Genomic DNA, 12407 nt, shown 5'->3' with positions numbered 1-12407 from the left:
CCTTCTCTTGATTTCCTGGCTGCAGTCTCCATTTGAATCGATGACTGAACCAAGGTAAGCAAAATCTTTAAAAATTTCAATGCTTTTATCATCTATGTCAGTTGTGTATTTCTTCTGTAGTCATAATTTTTGTCGTCATAATTTTGTTAAATGCTTTGACACTTCTTTCACTTTCATCAGAAGTCATTTCAAATCATTGCTACTTTCTGCCAGTAAAATGGTGTCATTTGCATATCTTAAGTTATTGATATTTTTCCTACCAATTTTCACTTCTCATTCCTCTGAGTCTACCAATTTTTCCTATAATATAGTCTATATACAAATTAAACAAAGAAGATAAAATGCACCCTTGTCTGACAGCTTGGCTTATAGGAAACCATTGTGTCTCTCTATATTCTGTCCTGACAGTGGCTTCCTGTCCATAATACAGGTTTGCATCAGGACAATCAAGTGCTCAGGCATGCCCATAGTCTTCATGATCCATAGAGCCAAAGGCTTTACTGGAGTCTATAAAACATAGACTAACCTTCTGAAATTCTTCGGAGCACTCTAGTATCCAGCAAATGCTTGCAATTAGATATCAATTGCCTCTTTCTTTTCTAAATCCAACTTGAACATCTGGCATTTTTTGCTCCACAGAAGGTAGAATTTGTTATATCACTTTGAGCATCACATTACTTGCATGGGAAATTAGAGCAATGGTCCTATAGCTGTCGCACTCCTCAGCATCTCCTTTCTTGAAGACTGAGATGTGTACTGAATGTTTCCAATCTGAAGGTCATTGTTATGTTTTCCTTATTTATTAACATTCTTATTAAGACTTTGATAGATTGAGTCTTTGTAGCCTGAAATAATTCTGTGGGTATTCCATCTCCTCCTGGTGATTTATTTCTTCCCAGTACTTTCAGGGCAGCTTTCACTTTCTAGAATGATAGATTCTTCATCATAGGAATCTCTTTCAAAGTTATCTGTCACCCTTTACCGCTCCTGTCCAGATTTTTAGTATACTGTTTCCACCTTCCCTTCATTTTCTCCTGGTCAAATAATGTGCTTCCTTGTGGGTCTTTCAGTATTCCCAATCTAGGTTTGAATTTCCCTTTTATTTCTTGAATCTTCTCATAGCGATCTCTTGTTTTGCCTTCATTGCTGTTCTCTTCTATCTCCTTATATTGACTATTATAATAGTTCCCTTTATCTCTATGTGATAGTTGTTGAAAAAGTGAGCTCAGGATTCTAATACTAATTTTGTCACATTTGGCTTTTGCCTCTTGTCTGTCTCTAACAATTTTTAGTGTTTCTTCTGTCATCTATCTCAGGTTTACTTTCCTTTTTATTTCTGGTATTTTCACATTCTTCCCTAGTAATATTTCTAGTTTCAGTCCACAGTTCTGGTTCTCTGCCTAAGTTCAACAGTACAAATCTGTTTTTTATGTGGACCTTAAATCCATCAGGAAGGTTATTTACATTATATTTTGTCACTATGATTCTTTTAGTGCTCTTCTTCAGCTTTACTGTTTTTTTTCAATTACAGTTGGCATACAATATTATATTAGTTTCAAGAGTACGAGACAGTGACTAGACATTTATATAACTCCCAAAGTGATCACCCCAGTAAGTCCAGTACCCATCTAACGCCAACCATAGTTATTACAAACATTCCTTATGCTGTACTTTATATCCTTGTGACTATTTTGTGACTACCGACGTGTACTTTTTAATCCTCTTCCCCTTTTTACACACTCTTCCAACCCCCCTTCCAACCCCATCAGGCAATTATCAAAATGTTCTCTGTATCTATGAGTTTGTTTCTGTTTCATTTGTTTATTTTCTTGATTCCACATGTAAGTGATATTATATGACATTTGTCTTTCTCTGTCTGACTTATCCCATCCAGAACAATATCCTCCAGGTCCATTTATCTAATGTTTGATATTAACAGTTTGTGGTCAATACTGCAATCTGCTCCTGGTCTTGTTTCGACAGAGAAAATACAGCTTCTCCATCTCCTGCTCCTAATTACATAGTCTATTTGATTTCTATATTGGCCATTTGGTGATGTCCATGTGTATAGTCATCTGTTCAGTTGCTTGAAGCATGTGTTTGTGATGGACAAGTTGTCAGCTTCATAGAAATCCATTAGCCATTTTCCTGCTTCATTTCTAACCCATAGTCCAAATTTTCAAAAGGCATTTGATTCTGCTTTATTTTCTATTTTTGTGTTCCAGTCACCTAAAATATCAGCATATCTTAGTGAGGTCGTTCCATAACAAAAAGTAGTTCCTGAAGGCTAGACCCAATACACAATGAAGAGATTGTGTCCCCTGCTCTGGAGTTGCTGTGGATGCTGAGAAAAAACCCACTGGCACTTGAGGCAAAGGCACGTACTCAGTGCTGTGCTCAGAAATGGAGCCTTCTCACCCCACCAGACTGAAGCACAAAGTGTTACACCTCCAGTGTTCACCTTTCAATTTATCTCCCAGACATATTCCAGGTATGAGCCAGGTCCCAGAGTCCTGGGTCCAAATACCTCTGATACCTCTCACTTCAGAATTCTAAAGACTCTCTTCCCCCTAAATTCCCAGGTGAGCCACACTTCACTCCAGGTCTGGAAACTCTCTCCCAGAAGAATCAGGGCTTCTCCTTTTATGTGATTGCAAGATGTCCTCTACCTGTCCTCTAAAAGGAAATGGTGCTCTCTGAATTCAGCAGGTTTTCAAGTTCCCAACTTCATTGTGACACAGAGGCAGCTTTTCTCCCTGAAGAAAATAAAACTAATGCAAATTTGATCTCTGGGAGGTTTTCCACTCTCATCCCCTACCAAATCCTACCATAACGTACCATTCCAAGAGACCTTGTCACAATTTAAAATTCCTGGAGCCTAACCCAGATCTACTGAATAGGACACTCTGGAGATGAAGTTCAGGAATAGGTATCTTTTAACAAGCTCCCCATGGAACACTCTAGACTTTAACTGTTTTATACTTGTCTCATTCCCATTATACTAGCATAAAACAAAACTATATAATTTCAGTTATACTTCATATTTCTGTGACTTTGGCTAGAACACCTTGTCCTACTTGAAAGAAGAGGAAGGAACAGAAAAAAACATAATGATGACAGTGGTGGTGGAGATTGTTATCAGAAACAGCAAATTGTGCACTTTCTTTAAAAAAGGAAACTTAGCAACAAGAAGAGAGAAGATGCACCCATAAACTGTGGAGTAGAGGCAAACTAACATCTTGTAAATCAACCCCTTCTGCAAGCACAGAGAATAAAACTTTGCATCTCCATTTTTTGCATATTTTCTTCATTAATTCATTCATTTAGCAGATTCTGCCAGGCACTGTTTCACTTTCCATTTATTCAACACTGAACAAAACAGACAAGTTCAGTATCATTATGGAACTCACTTATTTAGTATGGGAGATAAGCACTAAATGAGCAAATGCATAAATTTCAAAAACTGCAATAACTTCTAGCTATTGATATGATCTGATAAGAGAACAATGGGAAGATAGGAGAAAAGCCCTCCATGAAGAAGTAACATTTAAACAGAGTTGTTACATTGTAGCAAACTAGGTTAAGGAGTGTGGGTGGAGGCAGGGATTCAGCAGTTGAGGAAGAAATACAGGCAGAAAGGAAAGCAGGTTCGAAGATTGAAGATCGTGAGGTGCAAATGAGCTTAGTGCCTCAGTATCTGCAAGATAGTTATAGAAAATGAGTAAGGGGGAGGATGGCAAAAGATAATGTTTGAATTCTTAGAGATCAAACTGTGCAAGGCGTTAAGGCCATTGTCAAGTTACTGGTTTTATTTTATGTACCACTAGAAGTTATTAAAAGTTTTTAAGCTAGGGAGGTTAACCTTTTTCTTTTTTAAAGATCACTTCAGTTGCTGTGTGTAAAATGGATGGAGGGAGATGAGACAGAGAATAAGATAAGCATTCTAGGCAAGAGATGATGGTTTTTATAAGGTTATTTTCTTGTATGAGAAGCTGGAAAGGGAGATAGCACCAATTACTAAATGGAAAGAAAGTAAGTCTGAGGGATGGTTCAGTCTTTAAAACATTATGTGTGAAATATGAAAAATGCAGGCAGTGCAACATAAGCATCAGGAGAATGAAACTGTGGACTGAGCTACAGATAAGAATTTGAGTTGTTTGCCTAAAAGTGGTACCAAAAGCCATGGAAATGCATGAGATTACCAAAGGAGATTGTGTAGCTGAAGAAAAATAATAAGGCCTTATGGAGCCTTAGTAATTCCAACATTAAAAGTCTGTGGACAAATAGCCACCTCTATCTAACTAGTCCCAAAGAATTTATATCAGTGAGCAATGCCAAGTATAGTCAACCAGATAAGAAGATTAAGAGCTCCTAATGTAGGACAAACTGCAAACCTTTTAGTTGCATGTCCCATGTCTGTCAAACAGATACAGTTACAGTTCTACGTGCAGTAAATGTGCCCAGTAAATGTGGCTCAAGAAGTTACCGGTTATTGACTGATTATCATGTACCACCTAGGTCCTTTGCATGAATTAGGAGAAGTCCCTAGAGAATAAAGATTAATCACATGGTACAAAGTTAAAAAAAGATCTACAACCTTGGTCCCAGGCAGCAGCATTCTGGCCATGAGAAACAATGACAGTTAGACTCCAAATTTCAGCATGTAAAAAGACAGATTCTTCCCATTTCTCACTTTGAACTAAATAAGATCACAGGGTTTACTGGTCGTTCTAGGATGGGGAAGCCTCAAGATGATGCTAAGTTTTAGCTAAGAGGACAGAAAAGTACTCAAATGAAATATTATCACAGATATACACAGAGCTGATAGTGAGTCATAGCAGTTAAATACATGTAACTAATATATTAAATAATTTTATTCAGTATGGTGCAACCTAAAAATAGTCTTTTTTCTCCTTAACATTGCGTTTCTGTCTGTTCTATTGTATCTCCTATCCCTGATGTTGGGCTGCAGTGGAGACAAGCTCCTACTTTACAAACAGTGGGACAAGAGTGTTTCCTAATGGCCAGGGCTGATATGCAGGAGGTATAGTTAGAGCCATTTTAATTGGACCCTGTCCTTTGAGGACTGCCTGCCAGAGTGAGGCCACAGCATGAGAGAGAAGCTATATCAGATGTACCAAAACAGGAAGTCAGAGTTATGCCTTTTAGGCTAACAAATCTCTTCAAATAAACCCTTTTTCTGATCAGTCTAGCCTGCGGACCTTCTATTATATGTACCTTTTATGTTTCAAGACAGCTTTGGCCACTTTTTAGTCATTCCACTTAGAATGTTTGGGATCTTTTCACCTACTATTTTCAGAACTATGTATCCATCCAGATTGTTAGACAACAAGATCATAACCCACTAAACAAATACTTTGTCATAGATGATATCATCCCCAAGCGAGAAAACCAAGACTCAGGGAGAGTAAGCGACTTGCCCAAGGCACAGAGTTACAGAATGGGATTTGCTCCAAGTCCTGTTGAATCCCTAAATTGTTTCACTTACAGTGAGCTATGTTTCAGAAATCAAGCCAGATGGAATATAATTTACATCCTACCCACCATATTAAGGAGTTAATTAGTTAATTCCCACATAATAAATTAATGTAATGTACTGATTTTTTTTTAAAACCAGGGAATAGATTAGAACCACTTTTTACAAGTACAGATCCCAACACTCCAATCCCAGAACTCTGATTTAAAAGTCTGAAACAGGGTTTGCTAATCCATATTTGTTTTCATTTTTAATACAGAAGGTCTTGGGTCAAATTTCAGCTTTTATTTAGTATGTTACCTGAAACTGTCTTAGAGTGTACTGGGGCTCTTAGTGAATAAATCTTTTGAGAAATCTGCAAACCTAGGAAGTAGGTAAAGGATATGTGCTTAAGGTAAAATGGAGAACGAAATTATATTGTTGGAGTACACATTACTTGAGGACACAAAGAATACGGGGGACTCCTGTAAGTATTATAAAACCAATACAGAGGCAAGTATAGCAGTGATTACAGACTTTAATTCACCTGACATCTGCCTGAATTCTGTCAATTTGATCAAAGTATAGCATAGGTAAATTCCTAATTTACCATGCTCATAACTTGATTTCTTCAAAAGGAAAAGGAACAACCAGCAAGATTTCTTATTTAAATTGGCACTTGCTAACATCCCCTAAAGTTGTCTCTCCTATTTTTCACTAAAGTACTATATAGACATAAGAAAAGATGAACCCACACCACCATTTGACAGACTATTTAAAGCAAACATCCAGAAAGAATCTCCACAAAGCACAGGAGAGATTAATTTAGTTTGTCCTCAAATGAAAGCCTGAGTATGTTTTGCCTTCAACTTGACCTCCAAATATAAATCTGAAAAGTGGATTCAGTCATGACTCAAACAGATAAAGAGACTGAAAGACAATCCAACATTTGTCTATTGAAAAATATAGTCTGGATAGACAGCACCTCTTTTAAAAGATGAATAAGTAGAAAAGAGCCAACATGAAACCTATAAAATATCATTTTTAATAAACCTATTTAAGATCATAAATTTTTTCTGAATACCACTTTATCTGCATCCGACAAGTTTTGATATATACTTTTATTACTGTTAATAACCCAGGAGTTATTTTTGGAATGTTTTTCGGTTTCCAAACACCTTGTTTTTCCTTTTACTGTTAATTTATAATCAGATTGTTTTAAGATAATGGAATATGCTCCACATGATGTCTACTTTTTAAAATTTGTTGAGGCTACTTGTAAGCCAATACATAGCAATATATACTTTAAAAGAATATGTTTTATATCCTGTGTGCATGACTTTTGTGATTTACCTTAAATTGGTATTATTGGCCTACAGGCTGGTCCAAAGACAACATAAAGCAGAAAAATTACAAAATCTCACATTATTAATAATGAACAGGAAAATTAGTTTATGAACCAGATGAGTTTGGTCTCCCAGACACTGAGCCTTTTGGGGATTATGGGCTGCATAAAAAGACCAATGTTTACAATCCTCCAAGTCCAAAAGATGCTCCCCAAAACTAAAACCCATTCTAGCAATACAACTATCTGGGATTTTAAGGTAAAGATTCTGTATATTTTCTACTGGATGTTAATATTTTATATTTGGAAGAAAAACAAGTTTTTACAAGATTTAAGGTTAAGATTAGCAAAAAGAAAATGTCCTGTCCTGTCAGCCAGTCCAGACTTTGATGCTGACCGCTTCTAGAAGGTCAACTGAATGATGACTTGTCCACATACAGAATTAGAACATTAGACAAAAGATGAGGTCTGCTTCCAAAAAGCCTGAAAAAATAGCTCATGTTTTGATATATTTGCAGTGACTGCCCTTTCTCACTAGAGAAGCAGAGTTTCTGTGCTGATCATTGACAGTCGATGGTACTATACAGGACTAGGTTCATCTGGTAGGAGATGTTATGGGTTGAATTGTGTCTCCCCTCCCCCAAAATTCATATGCTGAAATCCTTACCCCCAGAACCTTAGAATAAGACATTATTTGAAATAGGATCATTTCAGATACAATAAGTTAAGTTAGGATGAGGTCATGTTGGAGTAGAGTGAACCCCTAATCCAATATAGTTGGGGTCCTTAAAAAAAAGATCATCTGAAGAGACAGAGACATGGGAAGAATGCCATGTGAAGATGGAAAATTTGAGTGAAGCATCTATAAGCCAAAGGACACCAAAGATTGCCAGCAAACCACCAGAAGCTAGGAAGAGGAAAGGAAGGATACTCTTATAGAGTTCAGAGGGAGTATGGCCTTGCCAACACATTGATTTACAACTTCTAGCCTCCAGAACTAAGAAAATAAATTTCTATTCTGAGCTATCACTTTGTGGTACTTTGCTAGGTCAATCTTAAAAAATTAAAACAAAAATGTTTGCAGATATTTCTCAGTGAACCTAATGAGGAGTTCATAACAGCATCACGATGTAGGAAAATTCAAAATAGTATTTTTAAAAATAAAAGCAGGATTGCCAGCCCAGGACTCTGGAGATTCAGGGCAACTCCCAATGTGCCCACTTTGTCTCAGGCCCCTGGACCATTCCAGAAGGGGACTCTTCCTTCCTGCTTACCTGGTGGAATCTCAAGAATTCTTCACACCCAGTGGCAAGCACCCACTCCTAAAACCTCCTTTGCCTAAATCCGGCCTCCATGTCTTTGATTGCAGTCAGCTACCCACCTCCCACCTTGTACCCTCTGGTCTTCATTTCCCACTGGTACATCACTGCTGGACATTGCCATTGAGGTAAGACATCTTGGTTCCAATCCTGGCTCTGCCTTTGAAGCAGCTACAACAATGGGCAAGTCCCTTTGCTCTCAGACCCTTGGTATCTCATCTGTACACAAGAAGGTGGGCTCAAAGCTTTCCCATGTCCACAGCAACACTGGCACAGACTGAAGGACTTGAGCATGAGCTGTGTGTCCCTTCTCAATAGGATGGACGTAACCCAGAGAAACTGAAGGATTAGACACTGTGTGTTTCCCCGCTCCCCCAATAACATACACATATGAAAAACAAATAAATAAAAAAGCAGTATAAAAATCTAACTATAAACAATGAATGAACATCAGAATAAAACTGAGTGAAAACTGAAAATCTAATTGAACTCATTTCCAATGTTCAGTCCTAAAAAGTCAATATCTAGAACAATATTTCAGCATTTATAATTCCTAAATTGAACACAGAATGAAAACTTAGCAATTAGTGTCTGTCTAATGTATGCTGGCCCTAAATGTTCTTATAAATTCCTAATAATTAATTGAGCATGTGTTGTAACCTTATTAAATTTTGATTTATCTGGTAATACTATATATATGCATATTTAACCACATGAACCTTGAAGAAGGTAAACCAAGCTTTTCTTTTGAATATCAAGCTTATGACTTATTTTGAATGAGGGATAATTACTAGTGTGAAAATTTCAGCAACTGCCTTTCCAAAGAAAGAAAATAGAATTTAGAAATATGAAATCCCCATTCCAACAAACTAAGCTATTAACATTCCTTTTTAGCAGTGTGTAAATATGTGCACATCATTAACCCCTGTTATAACATTTCAACGAATTGAACTCATTTCTTTGAATTACTTGAGCTAATCTTTCAAGAGTATGGACTGCCCATTATGTGCTCAATGTTTTTTTTAAATTCATAATTACATAATGCTCATAATATGTATAAAGACAAATCAAGTATTATCACTTTAGTCTTATTTTGGCTCTTTTGTCTATTAAATGGCAGGAAACTTTACTGTTTCCAAATAAGAAATTTTAAACGGCACATTTCGTTTTCTAGAGTAAATTAATTCATAAACGTTAAAACTCATTACAATGCAAAAATAAACAAAAATGGCGTATCGGGTACTATATTTTGTAAAATCAGTTTTATTCTTAGATTTGGCACTCTACAAGAGCTCTGCTATGGAACATATTTGGTACTGTTTTTTTCTAAAAGCACATAATAAATATGTTTAAGAAAAAACAAATTAATTTCTCAGAAAAAAGGTGTATGCTACAATTTTTTTTTTAAGAAAGGAAGGTATATTTGCTGAAGAGAATCTGAGAATTTTGATACTAAGTATTGCTAACATATAATAATAGCTTAGAATAGTTTTGGTTCACACTCTAATCAATAATGGATTACCTACTTTAGCTGGGAAAAAGTAGAAGTATAGGTAGCTAAAGTCTGGAAAGAATTACTATAAGCTGGAATTTTTTAAAAAGAAGAAATACTTGTTCTCAGCAATGTGAAAATAAAAACTTAAAAGAAACAGACTCGTGGATGACAATAGGTCTAACAAAGTTAACATGTTAGACAAAGGTTTTCTCTGACATGTTTGGAAAAAAATTTACAGCACAAGGAAACCCAGAACAAAAACAGAATGTTTTATGTTCTAGTTCAATCTCCTCTGCATTCTAGGTATTCTCCAAATGGCATTTTTATGGTGAGTTGATGATGGCTATCCCTTCAGAAGCCATCAGTGTTCCTCTGGCATAAGTGATAGAGTTACAGCTGACAAAAGGCATTCTCTATCCACGGCAGCTTGCTCTATGTCACCAGGGATAACACTGCAAAACGTAAACTGGTGCACATGGAATTTTCTTAAATCAAAAGAATCCAGCCTAGCCCTTCATTCTTTAATTGCCACTTCAGTTTGTGCTTTACAGAACATTCTGTTGCCTGCAGCACACTCCAGACCACTCTGATGCCACAGTGACTATGTTTGCATGTTTGTTGAGAAAGAGAAAGAGAACACAAAATTTCTTACACTGTGTTCACAAATGAAAAATGGAAGACAAATGTCAGTTTTCAAGGTCTTCGGCTAAAGTTTCACAGATGAGTTATAAGGTACATTGGTACAAAAAAAAAAAAGTATCCTTTTTCTTTGGCTTACAAATGTCCAAATTGTTAACATCCACAGGAATTAGATTTTCAATGACTAAATCTGCTGATTCCATTGGCACCACTTGGAATTTAACTATGCTACCAATGTAGGTTGGTAATGTTTCTACAAAATTGAGTGCCTGGAAGTTTTTGTCTTTAGCAAACTCCAGAAAGTCATCCTATGGTGTTTTAAGTACAGGAAAATCCTTGCTGAATTCCTTGACTTCCAAAGAGGGACAGAGAAGATAGTGAATTTTAGCAGAGTACTCTTTCAGATGGGGTCCGTGATGGGGAACACTATAAAATTATTTCTGGTATTGTTTATGACAGTACTCATTTCTGGCCTCTGAGAGGCTTCCAACAGCATCTTTTTTAACAATACCTCCCATGCTATATGATACCCAAATCATGCCTATCCTCAACACCAGCAGCTCCTGAGCCTCCTAAGAAGTTCTTTGCTCCTGAATGCAATGGACTTTCTTTCCGTGGGGCACTTTGCTCTCCAGTCGCTAAGAGCGGTGTCACTTTCCACAGATATAATTCGAACAACAGGACGGTCTCTTGCTAACCACATGTGGTGTACCTGGTTTCTACCTCTGAAACCTTTTTAGTTAGAACCTGGTCACTGTCCTACTAGGGCATATTTTGAACGCTACATCCATAAGGCCATGAATAAAAAAGACATCGGCTTTAAGGGCTAGCACACACATGTCATCCTGGTATTTGTCCTGCACAGTCTCTCAGTCTAGATTAGCCCAGGTTCGGTTGGCATGTGAGGCCTCTATGATGTTGCGAGACTTCATTGCTTCTGCCAGTATGAAAACTCAGCCTCAAAATGTTTTATTAAAGCCTCTAAACAGAACATTTCCACTGTAGCTGAAGTGACTTTTCCAAAGCACTTGCCATAAGGAAGTCCATTTCCTCTGAAATACCATAAGCCACCCAGATCCTAAGATGCTGGATCCCAAAGCAGTTGCCTGTAAAAACTGTTTCTTAAAAAAGAGTTTTCACTTTAAATGGTCATTGTCACAACAACCAATGAATATTATTGTCATATTTTAAGATTTCAGATAACTAAGCATATGTTTAATATTTCTATATATCAATGTGTTGTGAAGAAGAATAAGCTATTGAAAATTCCAAATCCAAAAAGATTATTTGTGGAGTTTTGGAGAAACACGGCAGACTCAGAGATGTCCCTAGATCTCTCCCCTTGAAACAACAATAAGCTGAACATCTAAAACTCAACAATAAATGTACAAAGTGCACACCAACATGTCTGAGCATGGGATCTGTGCATAAGAGCTACCACATTCAGAATCCCAGGTGTCAGGAGATGGTCTGGGAGAAATAAAGAATCTGCCTTTCACAGCCACTGGAGCTCCCTGTAGGAGGAAGGGGATGGGAGAAGGTAGGGCGAGGTCCATGAACAGCCCTGCCTGGGAGAGTTGTGAGTTCCACGCAGCCGAAGGCAGGGCCCAGTCATCTGGACAGAAAGCAGAGAAGTGGGATGGCACAGAAACAACAGTTGATTTTTACCGACATGGGTGCAAAACTGAAACTGAACACAATCCCCAAGCACCAACCCACAGAGCCCCTACCCCCATATCCTCCGAGACTGAACACTGAGGAACACAGAAGAATCTCAGCAAATACTACCAAAACTATCGCTAACACTGACTGAAATTTAGGGTACAAGCGTGATTAAACATCTATAAGAAAAAAGGCATTATTAAGGCTTTATATAAAAGAGGGATCCAAGAGGCTTAGATATCACCTACTGGAAACCAAAAGAAAAGCACCTTCTTTGCAACAGGCTAAAGAGAGACCTTTATATAATAAATCTTTCTGGAAAAAAAAGCTGAATACACTTCTGTTAATGTCCAGGCAAAGAAAGGGTCCATTAAACACCATGAACAATCAAGGTGACAAGGCATCTTAGAAAGAAAAAGTCTACAGAAAATAAGCTTACAGACATAGAAATATACAACTTAAAGGACAGAG

At 37.2% G+C, this 12407-nt stretch overlaps 1 pseudogene; it reads right to left on the bottom strand.

Annotated features, from left to right (window-relative positions):
- Nucleotides 1-10321: 10321 nt before the first annotated feature.
- On the bottom strand, nt 10322-11948 carry LOC107511354 (annotated as a pseudogene).
- Between the last annotated feature and the right edge of the window lie 459 nt (nt 11949-12407).

The sequence above is a fragment of the Rousettus aegyptiacus genome, unplaced genomic scaffold (genome assembly GCF_014176215.1).
Source record: "Rousettus aegyptiacus isolate mRouAeg1 unplaced genomic scaffold, mRouAeg1.p scaffold_m13_p_1, whole genome shotgun sequence".
Lineage (NCBI taxonomy): Eukaryota > Metazoa > Chordata > Mammalia > Chiroptera > Pteropodidae > Rousettus > Rousettus aegyptiacus.
This window is presented reverse-complemented; position numbering and strand designations above follow the sequence as displayed.